Below are 18,187 nucleotides of genomic sequence, written 5' to 3'. Positions count from 1 at the left end.
AAGGGTTCAAATAAGTCCCGTGCCATCTTAGAGTTTCGCAACACAATTTACGTGAGAATTCTCAAAAACCAGGGCTCACCCTGAACAACCGGTGTTAACCGTCAACTCTTAATTCCGTACAGTCTTTAAACCAAGACTCACCCCGAACAACTGGTATTAACCGTCAATTGTTAACTTTGTATATGCCGTTAATCATTTCAGTTAATTTTGATATTAATCACAAATAATTTCAAATTTTTAATCACAAGTAATGTTATACCAACTCATTAAAATTCTCAATCATAAAATATTGCATGTGTCACACAATACTAAATAAAAGTACAGAATTTAAATAAACAATTTATTTAAACCATGGTATGAAATAATAACTTAGATACAAGAATTAAACCCTAAATACACACATGCACAAATTTTTGATTTACAAAATTAGACTAGCATAATATTAAAATGGTGATTTCATTCTGTCCAGAAAAATTTTCAGAGTATATATCTTGCAAATAAAATTATAAATATATTACTTATACAACTCTAAAATTCATATCAATCTACAGGATACTCAATAAACATGTTATGGTTATTTTTCAGAAAACATTTTCCAAAATATAACTTATAAATAATTCTAAACAAATTCCAAGGGTGTTTATGACACAGATTTGTCACATTTCCTTACATTAATTCCATGCTTAAATTTATAGATCAAACCCATAATCTAAAAATTTATCATGAAACTAGACTTCTCAAATTTCATCTTTTAGTTAGAAATTACCAGATTTGGCTTAGTATAGAATTTTAAATAAATTTTCAAATACATGGTAAAATCTGTCTCACAGTTTCAGATTTAGTTAGAAATTTGTATAAATTCGTAGAAAGCTCGAAAATTGTCTCCAAAAATTTCTGGATAAACTAAACATCATTATCAACAACTTTGTAGAAGAAATCATCTCGAAATTCTGAGTATAAAATTGTCTAAAAATTCGGGTAACATGCTGGCAGATTCAAGACAGATTATTCTCAACACAGTTTCAGATTTAGTTAAAAATTTGTATAAATTCGTAGAAAGCTCAAAAATTGTTTCCAAAAATTTCTGGATAAAGTAGACATCATTGTCAACAACTTTGTAGAAGAAATCATCTCGAAATTCTGAGTATAAAATTGTCTAAAAATTCAGGCAACATGCTAGCATATTCAAAACAGACTATTTTAATCACAAAATTCCTACACATATATATAAAAATTTCTATTTATGAGTAGTCATTTTAATCACAAGGAAGTAATCTGAAAATTTCACTAATAAAAAGAAATGAGAGGGTTGAGAGGGTTTTCTTACTTAGTAATAGGGTAACAAAATGGTTGAGAATTTTGGCTTCCTTAATCTCCTACTCTTCTTCCTCTCCTATCACCAAGCTTGGTTGTTTCAGGGATTTCTCTCTTCTTTTTCTTTTTTTTTTTTTTTTTCTCACCGAATGCTTGCATGCACCCTATAGACAATGAAGGCTTGCATGCATATATATATACAATCCTTGTTGCACAAATCTCTCTCTCTCTCTCTCTCTCTCTCTCTCTCTCTCTTCATTCTAAGTTTTCTTTCTCTCAATTCTAAGAGCATCATTAGCTCTTCTTCCCTAAACAAACATGCAAATCAACATGTGGAAAGCCTCCACCAAAATTCTGCAAAGGTTTGATTCCCTTTTTTTTTTTTTTTTTTTTTTTGTGGGTTTCTGAAAGTTGACACACTAAGATTTTTAACTAAGGTATTTAGTAAGAATAATTATTATATTGAATCCTAATTAAAATAATTTATACACAACAATTATTGAACACCCACAAAATTATTATTTATTTATTTATTTATTATTATTATTATTAATTTTTTTTTTCTTTGTTAGTGATTGAATTAGATTAATTTAAAACTAACTTTTACAGTAATACATATTTCAGATAGACTCTGGATAAAATTAATTAATTAATTTTTTTTTATCTTCTTTTAAAAAAAAATAAAATGTGGGTTTTCACAGGATTTGAGTGACTTACCAGATGAAGGGGCAGAAACACTGAAGATGAAGCAATGGCAGTGAAGAACACGAGCTCCTTAGTTACAAGAAGGAATGCGAGAAAGAGAGAGAGAAGAGGTGAATAGGAAGATGTAATGATTTGAAAGGAAAAACAAAAATATTTGTTTTTGTGGTTAATGGCGGGAACTGTTCAAATTTTGCGAAGTACGAGGGCGGCGTGACAGTTGCAAAGGGCCAGTTAGAGCTTGCCACGTGTCACTAGAATGGGAAGCGATTCAGTTGCTGTGATTGAAGAGACGTTTGAACCGGACAGGTACAGCCCGGTGTGAGCCTAGCTCGGCTGGAAAGGCTAAAAAAGTTTTTAGCTCGGCTGGAAAAGCTTAAAGGCTTAGCTCGGTAGTAAGGTTAAAATTTTTTTTAGCTCGGCTGGAAGACAAGGTAATCCCATCATGCTGCGCAGATGGAATTAAGGGGCAATTGAGAGGGTAATTTATTTGAATAAATTGGGCCGAGATTGGAAAATGGGCCGCTTTGGGCCGTAGTAAGAAAGGCGGAGTAAAATGGCTTTTTTCATTAGCTCGGTCCAAGAAGGCCTTATTGTTATCTCGGTCGCCACGGTCAAATTGGTTGGCCTGGTCGTAATCTTTAACCGAGGTATACCTAGCCTTCTTCGAAACTTTTGTTCTTGGTTAGCTCGGTCCAACTCTTCTACAGATAGCTCGGTCTTGGTATGCAAAGCCGAGGTAGAAGTGAGGAAGTAAAAAGCCGATCTGAAAGTTATCTCGGTCATATGGTCATCCTGCCGAGGTAAAACCATCTCACTTTGTTTAAGCAGTGAGGGGGGTGTTGAAGAATAAGCATTATCTTTCAGGAGTGTGAATCCTAGGAGGACTCTACATGGAGGAGTAAGAGTCCTATTAGGATTGTGCCACACGGAACCTATAAAAGCTCATAACATCACCTATGGAGAGGTAACACACAACTTTGATTCCTGAATACACAGAGCTTTTTGTCTCTGTCTAATTTTCTGACTTAGGCATCGGAGGGGTTTCCGGCACACACCCGTCGGCTAGCTCACGTTTGTGTTTTCAGGGAGTAAAGTGACGACGTTTGGAGGAGCGCAGACTTGATCAACAGGATTATACGAGAAGGTTTATTTCTTTCCCGTACAGTTAACTTGTTTGATGGCAGTGGTATGCTTTTGAGTTTCTTGTGATTTGCACTGGGAAATATAGTGATGTTCCAAAAATACCAAAATTTCCACACAACAAAGGCCCTGAAATCTTTAAGGGGCAAGTCTTGCATTCCCTTGATTATTGCAAACTCGACAGAGAAGCTTCCACAAAACTACTCAAAGGAAAGAAGGTTGCAGTCATTGGCTACAAGAAATCAGCTATTGATCTTGTTGTTGAATGTGCTGAAGCAAACCAAGGTAACTAATGCTTCAAGATCCACACACACACACACACTCACCCCTACACAATACATAATAGATGTAAGGTCTAGCAACCTGTGTCTCCAAATTTTTCTATTTTATTGTCTTAAAACATTCACATACGATAATCTTAAGATGTGAAAATCTTGAGACATTATTCGATCACTGTGAGTGCTTTAAGACATGAGAATAGAAAAATATAAAAACAAAAGATCTCAAACGTACATCTATACGTTATGATCAATAATGTACACACAAAAGGGTTGAATGGGTCCACTTTACCTTTTAAGTCAATTTCTTTCTTCTTCTTTTTTTTAGGGTTTTTTTTTTCCTCAGTTAATATAAGATTAATTACTAATATGATAATTATTACATCAACTTAGACAATTATTGTCCAACAGCACAATATAACCTCCTAATATAGGAGTGATAATTAATATTAATCTTTGATAATGATTGATCCCAATTGATTAAGTCAACTCATTATGTGATTAGTGTGTTATTTTTTTTATTTTTTATTGTCAAAAACACGCGCAAACAAACAATTTGGCTAGTAACAAATTAATTGTATAAATTTTTTTTATAGTTACTAGATTGTAGATACTCTAGGTTTTGCTCTTATCCGTGTGAGATGGTTTTAACTAGTGGCGGAATCAACAAATTAAATTAGAAGGAGCATTTATTAATTATAATATTAAAAAAATTTACAAAAATATTTTACATAAATTTTTAGGGAAACTCGGTCTAAGGTCCCTATCCAACTTTTAGTAATGGATTAGGTCTACAATCTGTTCTTTTGTAGTCTAAGGTCCCTCACCCCATCCCTTCTCCATCCACGTTGTCCTGAGCTTGATCATCGCTGGCTCCAAATCCCCAACCCTTGACCAGTTGCTCTCCTTCCTGTACTCAGCTCCTCCGCCAGGGACACATCGATCGACTCTGCGATTTGAGCTACGTGCTCTTTGTGCTGCTCTATCAACTGTAACGTGCGATCGTATGCCTTTGCCATCCATTCTCTTACTTCGTTGTCGATGATTGCAGCGGTCTTGCTGCTGTACGACTTCGTCATCTCAAATGTGTCCTCTCTTTGAGGAAATGAGAGAAGACCTACTTTATCGCTGAAACCATAGATCGTCACTTGAGCATAGGTCATCTTGGTCACCTTCTCTAAGTCGTTTTGGGCTCCTGTTGAAATATTTCCCAACAAAACCTAATTCCAAAGCAAAATCAGATTCATGAGAATTGAAAGATCCAAAATCAGATTCACCTAGAATGCTGTTCGAATGGATCAGCAGCTGGAGGTAATAGAGTATATAAGTGACAGATCAGAGAAGAACCAAGCCGCTAAAATTTCTCTGGATTGATCCAGAGAAATTTCAAAATTTCTCTGGAGAGGTAATGTTGATACAGCTAGTTATCTGTGTGTTGTGGTGTGTGTGTGTGCCGTGTATGTGTGTGACTGTGTGCATGGGTTGTGTATGTGCATGGGTTGAAGCTGTGTGTGCGGTGTGAAGCTCAAAAAGTGAAGCTGCCGTGGTTGACATTTGAAGGTTGAGAGAATGCAGCTGTCCAAGGATACTTAGGTTCAGCTTGAGAAGATCAAGTAAGCTAAGTGGTCGGATTCGAATGGTGACAGAAAATAGAATTTTTTGGCTAATGTTTTTTGGCTAATGTTTGATTGGTCTTCACAAAATGTTTTTGTAAATGAAAGGAACCAACCTGGTGAATTTTCAAACTAGAGAAATTCTCAATTGTTATTTTTAATAAACCAGAGAAATTCTCAGATTTTTCCAGAATTTCTCTAGTTCTGGTAAGTTGCCATTGTTATCCCTTCTAATATTACTTACATATTACAATGTGAAATTTTTCCAGTTGAATTCAGTTGAACATTGTTCAACAGAGAAACATTTTCGATTGAAAAATTCAACTGGAAAAAAGCGAAGAATAGATTTGGGTAAGTTGCAGAAATTTTTCCAAATATTACAAACCAGAGAAATTCTTAATTGTTATTTTTAATAAACCAGAGAAATTCTCAATTGTTATTTTTAATAAACCAGAGAAATTTTCAATTGATATTTCAATAACAAACCAAAGAAATTCTCAGATTTTTCCAGAATTTCTCTGGTTCTGGTAAGTTGCCATTGTTATCTCTTCTAATGTTGCTTACATATTACAATGTGAAATTTTTCCAGTTGAATTCAGTTGAACATTGTTCAACAGAGAAACACTTTCGATTGAAAAATTTAACTGGAAAAAAGCGAAGAACAGATTTGGGTAAGTTGCAGAAATTTTTCCAGATATTACAAACTAGAGAAATTTTCAATTGTTATTTTTAATAAACCAGAGAAATTTTCAATTGTTATTTTTAATAAACCAAAGAAATTCTCAATTGATATTTCAATAACAAACCAGAGAAATACTTAGATTTTTCCAGAATTTCTCTGGTTCTGGTAAGTTGCCATTGTTATCCCATTCTAATATTGCTTACATATTACAATGTGAAATTTTTCCAGTTGAATTCAATTGAACAATGTTGCTTACCTAATGAATCACAATGATTTGGATGTGAATGAGAAGAAAAGTAGAGAAACTCATCCAGAGAAATTTGGTCCAGAGAAATTTCTTTGAGCCAGAATTTCTCTGACCAATTTTCTCTGCACTGAAATTTCTCTGGACTGAAATTTCTTTGGACCAAATTTATCTGGACCAATTTTCTCTGGACTGAAATTTCTCTGGACTGAAATTTCTCTGGATCAAGGTTGAGGGACCTCAGACATTATGAAAATATTGTTGAGGGACCTTAGACATTATGAAAATATTTGGTGTCCTTTATGCTATAAAATCATAATACCAAGGACCTTAAAAAAAAACCCCTTTTTTATGATTGATTTCAAGAAACATAAATTAATATATATATATATATATATATATATATATTATTTGTAATTAGTATATCATGGACAATATAAAAAAAAAGTCATGGATATAAGTTTTAAAATAAATATATATATATATATATATATATATATATTATTTGTAATTAGTATATCATGGACAATATAAAAAAAAAGTCATGGATATAAGTTTTAAAATAAATTATATAATGATAAAGTAATTTTTTATACAAAATTTCAATAAAAATTTAATATAATAGTAATATCACATTATCATTGACATATGATATCACCAATTAATAGTAAAAAAACACATAGAGGATGAATCCCAGATGTCAAATATAACTAACAATTTAATAAATTCTAAATTTTCATTGAGAATTATAATTGTATGTCAATAATGATAGACATCACCATTATATTAAAATTTTCATAGATAATAATATGACTTATTGTAATATCTTTATTTTCAATAAAAAAATAACTATTATTATTCTCATAATTTTAAAAATGTCATTGATATTTCACTCTAAATAATATTTTATAATTTTTTTATTTAAAAAAAAAATTATTCCAAACCCAAGAGCCGCACATGACCCCTCTGTGGATCCGCCACTGGTTTTAACTTATTCCAAACCTAACTCTGTTTGGCAAAGAGGTTTGAGACTATTTTAGCCACAACAAACAAAATATCACATCTAATCCATAATTATTGCACTCTTCTCTAAAAAAAAAAGTCAAAAAAATTAAAAAGTTCTTTCCAACTAAACTTTTTAACCCAAACTAAAATAACAAAAAAAAAATAAAAAAGCAATTCACCCCCCCCCCCCCCCAAAGGAGGCTTAATGTGTCTTAGAAGGGCATCCACATAGTCATGATGATTCTCTTGCCATAGTTTAATCAACAATACCTCCCCAAGTGTTTTCTTACCATATAAAATAAAATAAAAAATTAATAATAATAATAATAATAATAATAATATTGTTGACGTTGTTGTCTCCGAATTTGACGAGTTAAAGAGAACGCTTAAAGATTCAAAGTTATGTGAGACTCTTATTAGTTCACTAGAGATAATAGAGATTTGCCTTCTTAATTTTTTTTTAATTTATATTAAAGTCATTTTGCTTCGAAGGGATTATTCAGTGGTGTTTTGAGAAATTGATAAAAAGTTGATTTTTTAACTTTTTTAATAATTTTTTTAACAAAAAACTGAATTGTTTTGAATAAAAAAATTGACATTTTTGACTTAAAAAGTGAAAAAGCCTTAGGCTCTGTTTGGTTGTGCTCTGTAATCAATTTTCTACCCGTGTGTTGGAGCATGATGTTTGGTTTCGTTTTCAAATCAATTTTCTACACTCTGCAGAGAGAACTCTGATGCACAGGCGCCTTTTTTGTCCACCCGGTAGACCACCCAGTAGACCACCCGGATGTCCACCCGGATGTCCGGCTGATTTCCAGATTTTTTTTTTTTTTTGCAATTGATTTACATAATCGGGACAAATATTTTCTGAAAATTTTTAAATTTTTTATGTGCTTTAAAATAATTTTGAGTTGTATGTTTAGTTATGAGTTGTAAATTTTTGTATCACATATCAAATGTCACATCAATAATTCCCCACTCAAATCAAACCTCTTTTCCAAAATTATTTTCAAAACTCTTTACCAAACAAATTTTCTACACTCAAATCATAATTCCACAACACACAAACTCAAAATACAATTTATATTCTCAAATCACATTTACAAAATACAACCAAACGCTACCTTACTTTTTTGGCATGTTCCCAACAGACCCCTCAATCCTCTGCAAACATTTGCTCCATTGAACTCTTGCATTATTTTGCTCCATTGGAGTTTAGCAATTGTTTTTTTAGTATATATATATATATCAACAATGATTCATCCCCCCTTTTTTTTCCACCCCCTTTGACCCCCTCTCTCTCTCATTGGTTACATTTTCTTTTTCTTTTTCTTTTTTTTCCTGCTCCTCCAATCACCACCCGCCACGTGGCAAAGGGGTGAGGGGGTGACCCCCAAAAGGGGGTCCCAAGCATTATTCATATACATATATATATATATATATATATTAGAATCTAAAAAAGTTGGTATATTTGGTAATTAAAAAAATATTATTATTTTTGTTGTAAATTTTTTTATATAAATGTTTGATTTTTATGAGAAATGGGTGATCATAATCCTTAGGTCTTGTTTGGCAACATTCTATTTTAGGTTAAAAGGTAAAAAGTCATTAAAACAAATAAAAAATTAACAAATTATACTAAAAAGTCAAATATTCTCATTTCTTTTTACTTTTTACACATCTTTTTATAAAAATTAATCCCAAACATATTAATTCTTTTTACCTCATATTTTAATATATAAAAAAATACTAAAATAGTATATTCTCAAATGAAACCCTAGTATTGTGGAATTATTGTTAACATAAGCAAAGAAACAAGGTGGAATTTTCAAAGTATTGAGCCAGATATCTATAGGAATTTTCAATAGTTATATTATTTTATGTGGAATTTACTTATTTAAGCCAAATGAAACAAACATTTTACTTTGATTTTTTAAACCAAAAGCAGCTTATTTGAAAATTACTAAACAAAGCCTTTAGGCCCTGTTTGATTGAGGAATATGAAAATTGAGATTGGATATTATATCCGGTGGGGTCTATATATCTCATGTTTGCAATTTTTTTTTGAAGGGGATATAATATCTGGTGGGATTGTATATCTCCCAAAAGTAGAGGATATACAATACCACCCCCACCCCATTATATCATATCCCCTTGGTTGGGATATGATGTAAAAAGTTCAATTTACCCTTTTGTCTATCTAACATAATATAATTTAATATATTTTTTTGAATTTAATATAATATAATTATTGAATTGAATTTAATATTATTGAATTAAATATAATATAAATATTATTGAATATAATATAATATAATATAATATTATTTAATTTAATTTAATTTAATTTAATATAATTTAATACAAATTTTGAATTTAATATAATATAATTATTGAATTTAATTTAATTTAATATAATATTATTTAATTTAATACGAATTTTGAATTTAATATAATATAATATTATTTAATTTAATTTAATTTAATTTAATATTATTGAATTTAATTTAATATAATATAATATAATTTAATATAAATTTTGAATTTAATATAATATAATATTATTTAATTTAATTTAATATAATATAATATTATGAGGGCAATCTTGGAAATTACTTGTTATATCCCACATTATATTTTGTAAAACAAATCTTATATATCAAGTCAACAAACATGACTTGCGGGATATACTATCCAATACCTATATCATATTCATCATATATCTTGACTAAATCCCACATCATATTATATTCTTCATTTTATATCCAGTGAAACAAACGGGGCCTTAGTGTGTGGCATGGTGACCACATTCTTTTTTGAATAATAATCACTTTGTTTGGTTTCAGTTTTCAAATTTTATTTTTCAAAAAATTCTATTTTCATATTTTTTTATTCTTACTGAATTTTTTTAATATTTTAAGCAATTTTTTTAATTTTTAGATACGCTTAACATAAATACACTTGAAAAGTATATTATTGATGAAAAAAATCTTTAAAAAATTCACTAAATTTAGTACATTTTTCATATTTTTGTGTATTTATTAATTTTTAAAAATATTTTTTCATAAATATTTTATTATTTAGATACATCTAAGTAAGGTGCATATAAAAAATAAAAAATAAAAATTGCTTAAAATTTTAAAAATATTCACTAAAAATAATAAAATATGAAAAATAAAAAACTTAATTTAAAAAAAAACTAAATTCAGAAAATAAAATACTACACAAACATAATTTTTGTACAAAATGGTGCAATTTTTTATAATCCTTTCATTTTAAACTAAACACCAACTATTATTGCTAATAAATTTGAAATTTAACAATACCACATCATTCTAACTGGGCTTCCACACAAAACTTCTGTTTGTTTGTGAATCAATTTCCAATTTTTGTTGGTAATTTTTTGGGCCCTTAATTACCTTTTTTTCTTTGGTTGTTGGGTTTTAATTTGTCCTTTTATTGTACAAATGATTGCGTAAGAATTTCCACGAGAATGTGGAACATGATACATGCTTGTGTTTGTTTCTCAAGGAAGTCATTAGACAGAGAGAGAGAGAGAGAGAGAGAGAGAGAGAGAGAGAGAGAGAGAGAGAGGGAGGGAGAGAGTTGAGTGAGAAAAGGCCATTTTTGGTCAAGCCATCAGATAGACAATTAATGAAGTGTGTGACTGACCAAAAGAACAGACGATGAAGCGTGTGATGTGTTGAGTATTGTATACACATGTTTTTAATTTATTTATTCATTATTTTTTATTATAGAATTATACTATGCCAAGTTTGGACAATAGAGAAAGAATTTAAAACTACATATGAGAAAATTTCTCAGCATCCACACAAACAACTGGGTTTTCATATCCTTATTTAGTCAATCATGAAAATTCTCTTGAGAACACAAAGTGTGCATCCAAACATGACCAAATAAAAAATTAACAAAATCAACTTCAACATGTCTTAAAAATTAAGGAAGAATTACATGTTGTTCAAGAAAATTTAATTAATCTTCAATATGTGAACTTGAAAATTAAGGAAGAACTACATGTTCCTTGAGTTAATTTAATTTATTTTCTTCTTTTTATTATTTAATATTTTTAATTTTTATAAAAAAAAATAAAAATCATTAAAATGGTGACACATATATGTTACTTTAAATTGGGTTCATTCTAAAAAAAAATTCAATGAAATTGAATTGACCACGTGAGACTAATTGAAATTTGAAATTTTCATAAGATACAGTTTGTTTTGATTTTGAGAATTTTTATTCAATACCAACTGAATTGATTGAATTACTACATTTAAATATACTTATTATATTATAATTCTTTGGGCATTAAGAGAATTATTGAGCATGTTTTGTAGTGAAAGTTAAAAGAGAAAAGCATTTATAGTATAACCCCACCTTTTTTTTACAAGTTTCTATAAAATCCTTAAATTTTTATGTGAATTCCTCCTTTATAATAAATCAATAGCTGACAAACACACAACTTCGATCAAACTGAATCCAACCATTTATACACCTCCCTCAATCATTATTTTTTTTTTTTAATGAATAGAAAGTTGAGGTTTTTATGTAATGATTTTGTTGTTTGAATTGGGATTATATATTAGGACCAGATGGGCAGACATGCACCATGATGATCAGGACCCTGCATTGGACTGTTCCACATTACTGGATTTGGGGCTTACCCTTCTACACGTTGTATTCCACAAGATCTTCTTAGTTCCTATATGAAAGACCCAACCAGAGCTTCCCTAGAAACTTCCTTTGCCGCCTATTATCTCCCGCGCGCGGTATGTTCAAATTTCTCTTACAAACAAACAGTATCTCATTATTTTCTAGCAACAATTTGATAATAGATCTATACTGCTAAAATCATGGCTCTTTGATTTTGGTTTTTGACAGAGACAAGCTGTGTCGAAAATCATCGAGTCCTATTTGGCTTGGAAGCTTCCACTGGACAAGTATGGATTGACGCCAGACCACCCCTTTGAAGAAGACTATGCGTCTTGGCTATTCTCCCCGAAAATTTCTTCGCCGAGGCTGACAAAGGAAAGATTGCATTCAAAAAAGCATCAAGATGGTGGTTTTTAGAGAGAGGAATTGAATTTGAAGACAATACCAAGTTGGAAGCTGATGTTGTGATCCTAGCAACCGGTTTTGATGGTAAGGAAAAGCTCAAAGCCATAATCCCCGAGCCTTTTCGCAGTTTGATCGAGTATTACTCTGGCATGATGCCCTTATACAGGTAAACAAAATGTGCTTTTGAAAACAAAATGTTTTGAAAAATATTGTGAAAAATGCGATGATGACAACATGAGTTTTGTTTCACTGTTAAGGGCACAATCCATCCATTGATTCCCAACATGGCATTTGTGTTAGATTCAGCCCGCTCCACATGCTAAAGGAAGATGGTGGGGTAGCTCCAGCCTACTATCCACATGGTGAGGGTGGCACCAACTAAGCCCACCCATTGTTGTCTCTTCACCTATTCCTCCTCTCTTGTGTATAAATTGAGAAAAATGAGGGCTTTGATAGAACACAGAGCTGAAGAGCAGACACAGAATGTATATTTTGTGAGTGAGAGTGCTATAGAGAGTTGTGAGATGTGAGTACTGTAATCTCTCTCCGGGATAATTCTATAGTGGATATTTCTCCCGTGAACATAGGTAATTGCCGAACCACGTAAATCTCCTGTGCTATTGTGCGTGATTGATTTCTGGTGTCTTATAGTCCTAACAAGTGGTATCAGAGCCTCGTCGGTTGTGTTTCAGAAAAACAGGGTGTGTTTTTTCGAAACTGCCTAGAAATCAAGCTGCTCGAAATCAGGTTTTGAGCATACCAGGAGCAAGGTCTCCAAGAGAGAAATCCAGAACTGCAAAGCAGAGCCCCAGAAGAGCATCCATGCGCTCTTACGCGCCTCCCAAAGAAAGCACGCGAGTCTCACGCACCCAGACGTGCCTCACGTGCCGATCAACAGTGTCGGTGCGTCACCTCAAGCTTAACACATGCTTCACCCGCGTCTGAGGGAAGAAGACGAGCCGCGTCACCGACACGTCATCGACACTTGTCTGCCAAGTCAGCGACACATGTCTACCACGTGGCTGCCACGTCAGCAATCCAATGCCACGTGTCTGGCATGTCAGCGCCCAGTTGACCAGTCAACCAGAGGCAGAGGAATTATCCAGTGCATCTCAGACGCACCAGATTCTGCAGATCTGAACCGTCCAAACTATTTTGGCTTGATCAGAGCCATTTTGAGTCCGTTTTTTACGATCCAATAGTACTTTCCAACTATTTGGAGTATTGCGGACACATTCGTATGGTCAGATTTTTCATTCGGAGTTTTCTGTAAAAAGAAAGAATACGATGGAGGAATCCATAACAACTTCAGGATCTATGTTCAAGTGGACTCCTTCCAATTATGCAATTTGGAAGTCACGGATGGAAGACATCCTGTTTTATAAAGACCTATTTGACCCTATTTTTGTAAAAAGGGTTAAACCTGAAGAAGTGAAAGATGATAACTGGATAAAGATGAACCGCAAGACTATTGGTTATATCAGACAATGGATAGACCACAGTGCGTACCATCATGTCACCGAGGAGACAGATGCCTATTCTCTATGGACAATGTTAGACGACATGTACCGGTCAAAGACCGCTCGGAGCAAAGCCTTGGTGATGAGAAGGCTTGTCAATTTGAAGTTGAAGAATGGTATGTTTGTCGCCGAGCACACTAGTGAATTCAAAAATCTGGTGAATCAGCTTGCAACCGTTAAGATGCGCTTAGACGATGAAAGGCAAGCTGTACTACTGCTCAGTTCTTTACCGGATAGTTGGGAGACATTAGTGGTTTCTCTCAACAACTCTACACTAAAAGGAAAGCTGACCATAAGCATGGTCATAGACGCCATGTACAATGAAGAGACAAGAAGGAAAGACATGGGAGGTAATTAGTCCCATGCTCTTGTCACAGAAGATAGAGGCAAAGAAAGAGGTAAAGGAAAAGATAGAGGAAGAAACAAGAATAGAAGCAGCTGGAACAACAGGATTAAATCCAGAGACAACAAAGGTCGAGGTAACTCAGGCTTCACTTGCTTTCACTATGACCAGGAGGGTCACATAAAGAGAAGCTGCCCAAGCTAGAAAGAGAAAGCCTAAAGCAGTAAGTCAAAAGGAGATGAGAACACAACAGTCACAACAACTAATGAAATACTTCTTGCAGTTGGTGAAGAGGAGGATTGCCTTCACGTGACTGACCACAGTTACACAGAATGGGTGATAAACACAGTTGCATCCTATCACGCCACTTCCCACAGAGAACTCTATAGCTGGTACAACGCTGGAGATTTTGGTACTATTCAAATGGGGAATTCTAGCTATTTGAAAATTATGGGTATTGGCGATATTAGCATTCAGACTATTGTCGGGAACAAGGTGGTTCTCAAAGATGTGAGGTATGTTCCAGATTTGCGCCTCAATCTTATCTCTGGAAGTGCCCTGGACCGTCAGGGCTATACAAGTACATTCGAAAATGGCCGTTGGAAGCTGGAAGGAGGAGCTTTGACAATCACCAGATAAGAGATGTCTTCAACACTGTATAAGACTCAAACGAAGATCTGTCTGGAAAGTTTTAATGCAGCAGAAGACAAGGAGTCACCAGACTTATGGCATAGAAGACTGGCTCACATGAGTGAGAAGGGATTGCATCTGTTGGCAAAGCAATCCAGGATACCCTTATCCAAAGGGAGTGCTTCGAAGCCGTGTCATTATTGCCTTTATGGCAAGCAACATCGAGCATCATTCAGTTCAACGAGCAAGAGGAAAACAGAAGTGCTTAGTATGGTATACTCGGATGTTTGTGGCCTAATTGAAGTGGAGTCAAATGGCGGCCGCAAGTATTTTCTGACTTCCATTGATGATGCATCAAGGAAGTTGTGGGTGCATTTCCTGAAGACAAATGATGAGGTATTTCAGCACTTTTAAGAGTTCCATGCAATGGTTAAAAGAGAGACTGGGAAGAAGTTAAAGTGTTTTCGCACAAACAATGGAGGTGAGTACACTTCCAATGATTTTGCAACATATTGTGCCAGCAGAGGTATCTAGCACGAGACAACAGTTCCCGGCACCCCATAACACAATGGTGTGGCAGAAAGGATGAACCGCACTATTATTGAAAGAGTCAGATGCATGCTCAGAATGGCAAAGTTGTTGAAGTCATTCTGTGTTGAAGCCGCCCGTACAGCCTGTTATATCATCAACAGGTCGCCTTCAGTTCCGTTGAATTTTGCGATACCTGAAGAAGTCTGGTCCAAAAGAAAGGTATCATATTCTTACTTGAGAGTCTTCGGGTGTAAGGCGCTTGCACACATCTCCATGGAAAATAGACAGAAGCTTGATGACAAGTCCATTCCATGCATATTGTAAGCTATTCAGATGCAACATTTAGGTACAAGTTGTGGGACCCAGTGAACAAGAAGATGTTCAGGAGTAGAGATGTTGTGTTTCAGGAAGACCAGATAATAACAGATTTTGAGAAATCTGCAAAGTCTAGAGATGTCATCACTCCAGACTTATTCCCATCTCTCGAGCCATCACAAAATGCTAGATGTGATGATGTGCAAAAAGGAGTGCCAAAGTTGCAGGATCCTATGCCAGAAATTGAGGATCAGGAGGAAAGAGATAAAGACCTGGATAAAGAGGGTGTTGAGCAGGAGGAGCAACCCCCTCAACCAGAGGCAACTGGGCCTCAGTTGCGGAGATCTAGAAGAGTTGCCGTGCCATCAACCAAATATCCCGCTTCTCAGTATATTCTGATTACTGATGAGGGGAAGCCCGAGAGTTTTTCAAAAGCCAAGAGTCATACAGAGAAAGACTGTTGGATGCAAGCCATGAAGGAGGAGATGAGTTCTTTGCAGAAGAACCACACTTATGAGCTTGTTCCACTTCCAAGAGACAGGAGAGCCTTGAAGAATAAATGTGTGTATAAGTTGAAGAAAGATGGAAGCGGTAAAGTATTGCAGCATAAAGCTCGTTTGGTGGTCAAAGGCTTTGGGCAGAAGAAATGAATTGATTTTGATGAGATCTTCTCCCCAGCTGTGAAGATAACTTCCATTTGAGTAGTTCTAGGATTAACAGCTCACTTGAATATGGTGGTAGGATAGATGGATGCCAAGACTGCCTTTCTCCATGTAATTTGGAGGAAGAGATCTATATGGAGCAACCAGAAGGATTTGAAGTTAAGGGAAAACAAGATCTAGTCTGCAAACTAAAGAAGAGTCTCTACGGCTTGAAGCAAGCACCAAGACAATGGTACAAGAAGTTTGATTCATTCATGGTGGATGACTAATATACAAGAATAGTAGCAGACCGGTGTGTATATTTTCAAAGGTTTTCGGATAGAAACTTCAGCATCCTACTATTGTATGTCGATGACATGCTAATCATCAGACAAGATATTGCTATGATCAACAAGTTGAAAAAGGACTTGTTGCAATATTTTGACATGAAGAATTTAGGCCCAGCATAATAGATTTTGGGCATGAAGATTGTTCGTGACAGAAAAGCCAAGAAGATATGGCCGTCACAGGAGAAATATGTTGAACAGGTGATTGAAAGGTTCAACATAAAATATGCCAAGCCAGTCAGCACACCACTGGCCAACCATTTCAATGTGACAAAGCGTTTGTGTCCCATGACCAACTCTGCAAGGAAAGAAATGGAGGCAATCCCTTATTCTTCCGCAGTAGGAAGTTTGATGTATGCAATTGTGTGTATCCGGCCAGATATAGCTCACGCAGTTGGCGTTATGAGCAGATTCCTCGCCAATCCAGGAAAGGAGCATTGGGAGGTGGTCAAATGAATTCTTCGGTACTTGAAGGGAACTTCAAAGATGTGTTTATGTTTCGGAGGAGCTGAACCAATTTTGGAGGGTTTTATAGATACCGATATGGCAGGTGATCTTGATGGTAGAAAGTCTACATCAAGATTTCTGTTCACTTTTGCAGTGGGAGTTGTCTCATGACAATGCAAACTACAAAAGTGTGTTGTTTTATCTACAACAGAGGCAGAGTACATTGCTGCCACAGATGCTGGAAAGGAAATGTTGGGGTTAAAGCGATTTCTCCAAGAATTGGGTCTACAGCAGGAAGAATACAAGGTACATTGTGATAGTCAAAGTGCAATTGATCTGAGCAAGAATTCCATGTACCATTCACGTACAAAGCACATTGATGTTCAGTATCATTAGATACGAGAAATGATGGAAAAGCAGCTAATGAAACTAGTGAAGATTCACACAGACAAGAATCCTTCTGACATGATGACCAAGGGTGTCACCAGAGACAAACTGGAAGTTTGCAAGAATCTGACCGGGATGGACTTCAAGTGAGGAATCAATTATCCAAGTGGGCGTGGAGGGGGAGAATTATTAGATCCATCCCACTCCACATGCTAAAGGAAGATGGTGGGGTAACTCCAGCCTACTATCCACATGGTGAGGGTAGCACCATATGCTAAAGGTAGATGGTAAGGGTGGCACCAACTAAGCCCACCTATTATTGTCTCTTCACCTACTCCTCCTCTCTTGTGTATAAATTGAGATGAGTGAGGAGGGGTTTGATAGAACACAGAGCTGAAGAGCAGACACAGAGTGTATATTCTATGAGTGAGAGTGCTATAGAGAGAGTTGTGAGGTGTGAGTATTGTAATCTCCCTCCGAGATAATTCTATAGTGGATATCTCTTCCGTGGACATAGACAATTGCCGAACCACGTAAATCTCCTGTGTTATTGTGCGTGATTGATTTCTGGTGTCTTATAGTCCTAACAATTTGTCGGTTACATTGAGAGTGTTTCGAATCAGCACATTGCAGAGTTGCGGTGCAAATGGCTGGCTCGACTAGTGAACGATCATTTTAAGCTCCCAGTTGTGGAGAAGATGCTTGAGCAAACAACTGAAGAGCTGGAAATCATGAAAAGAGCAACCCACTTCTACAAGAGAAGCTGCATTTCAACTTTTAGTATCAACCACAACGACAAAATCTGCGAAAAGATTGGATGGGCTTCTTGCAGGAAGAAGAGTTGGCTCGCCGAAGCATTTAGCCCGTATAACAGTCAAGATTATGAGGAGAAAAATAAATAAATCTATGATGCTACACTTATGCCTTTAACTATATCTATTTAAACGATTTATTATTAGGGGAATATCA

At 34.7% G+C, this 18,187-nt stretch overlaps 1 pseudogene; it reads left to right on the top strand.

Annotated features, from left to right (window-relative positions):
* Positions 1–2,275: 2,275 nt before the first annotated feature.
* On the top strand, positions 2,276–18,120 carry LOC114314484 (putative flavin-containing monooxygenase 1; annotated as a pseudogene).
* The last annotated feature ends 67 nt before the right edge of the window (positions 18,121–18,187 follow it).

The sequence above is a fragment of the Camellia sinensis genome, chromosome 4 (assembly GCF_055761805.1).
Source record: "Camellia sinensis isolate YWXY chromosome 4, ASM5576180v1, whole genome shotgun sequence".
Lineage (NCBI taxonomy): Eukaryota > Viridiplantae > Streptophyta > Magnoliopsida > Ericales > Theaceae > Camellia > Camellia sinensis.
Note: the sequence above shows the minus strand (reverse complement) of the source record. Positions and strands in the feature narration are given on the sequence as shown.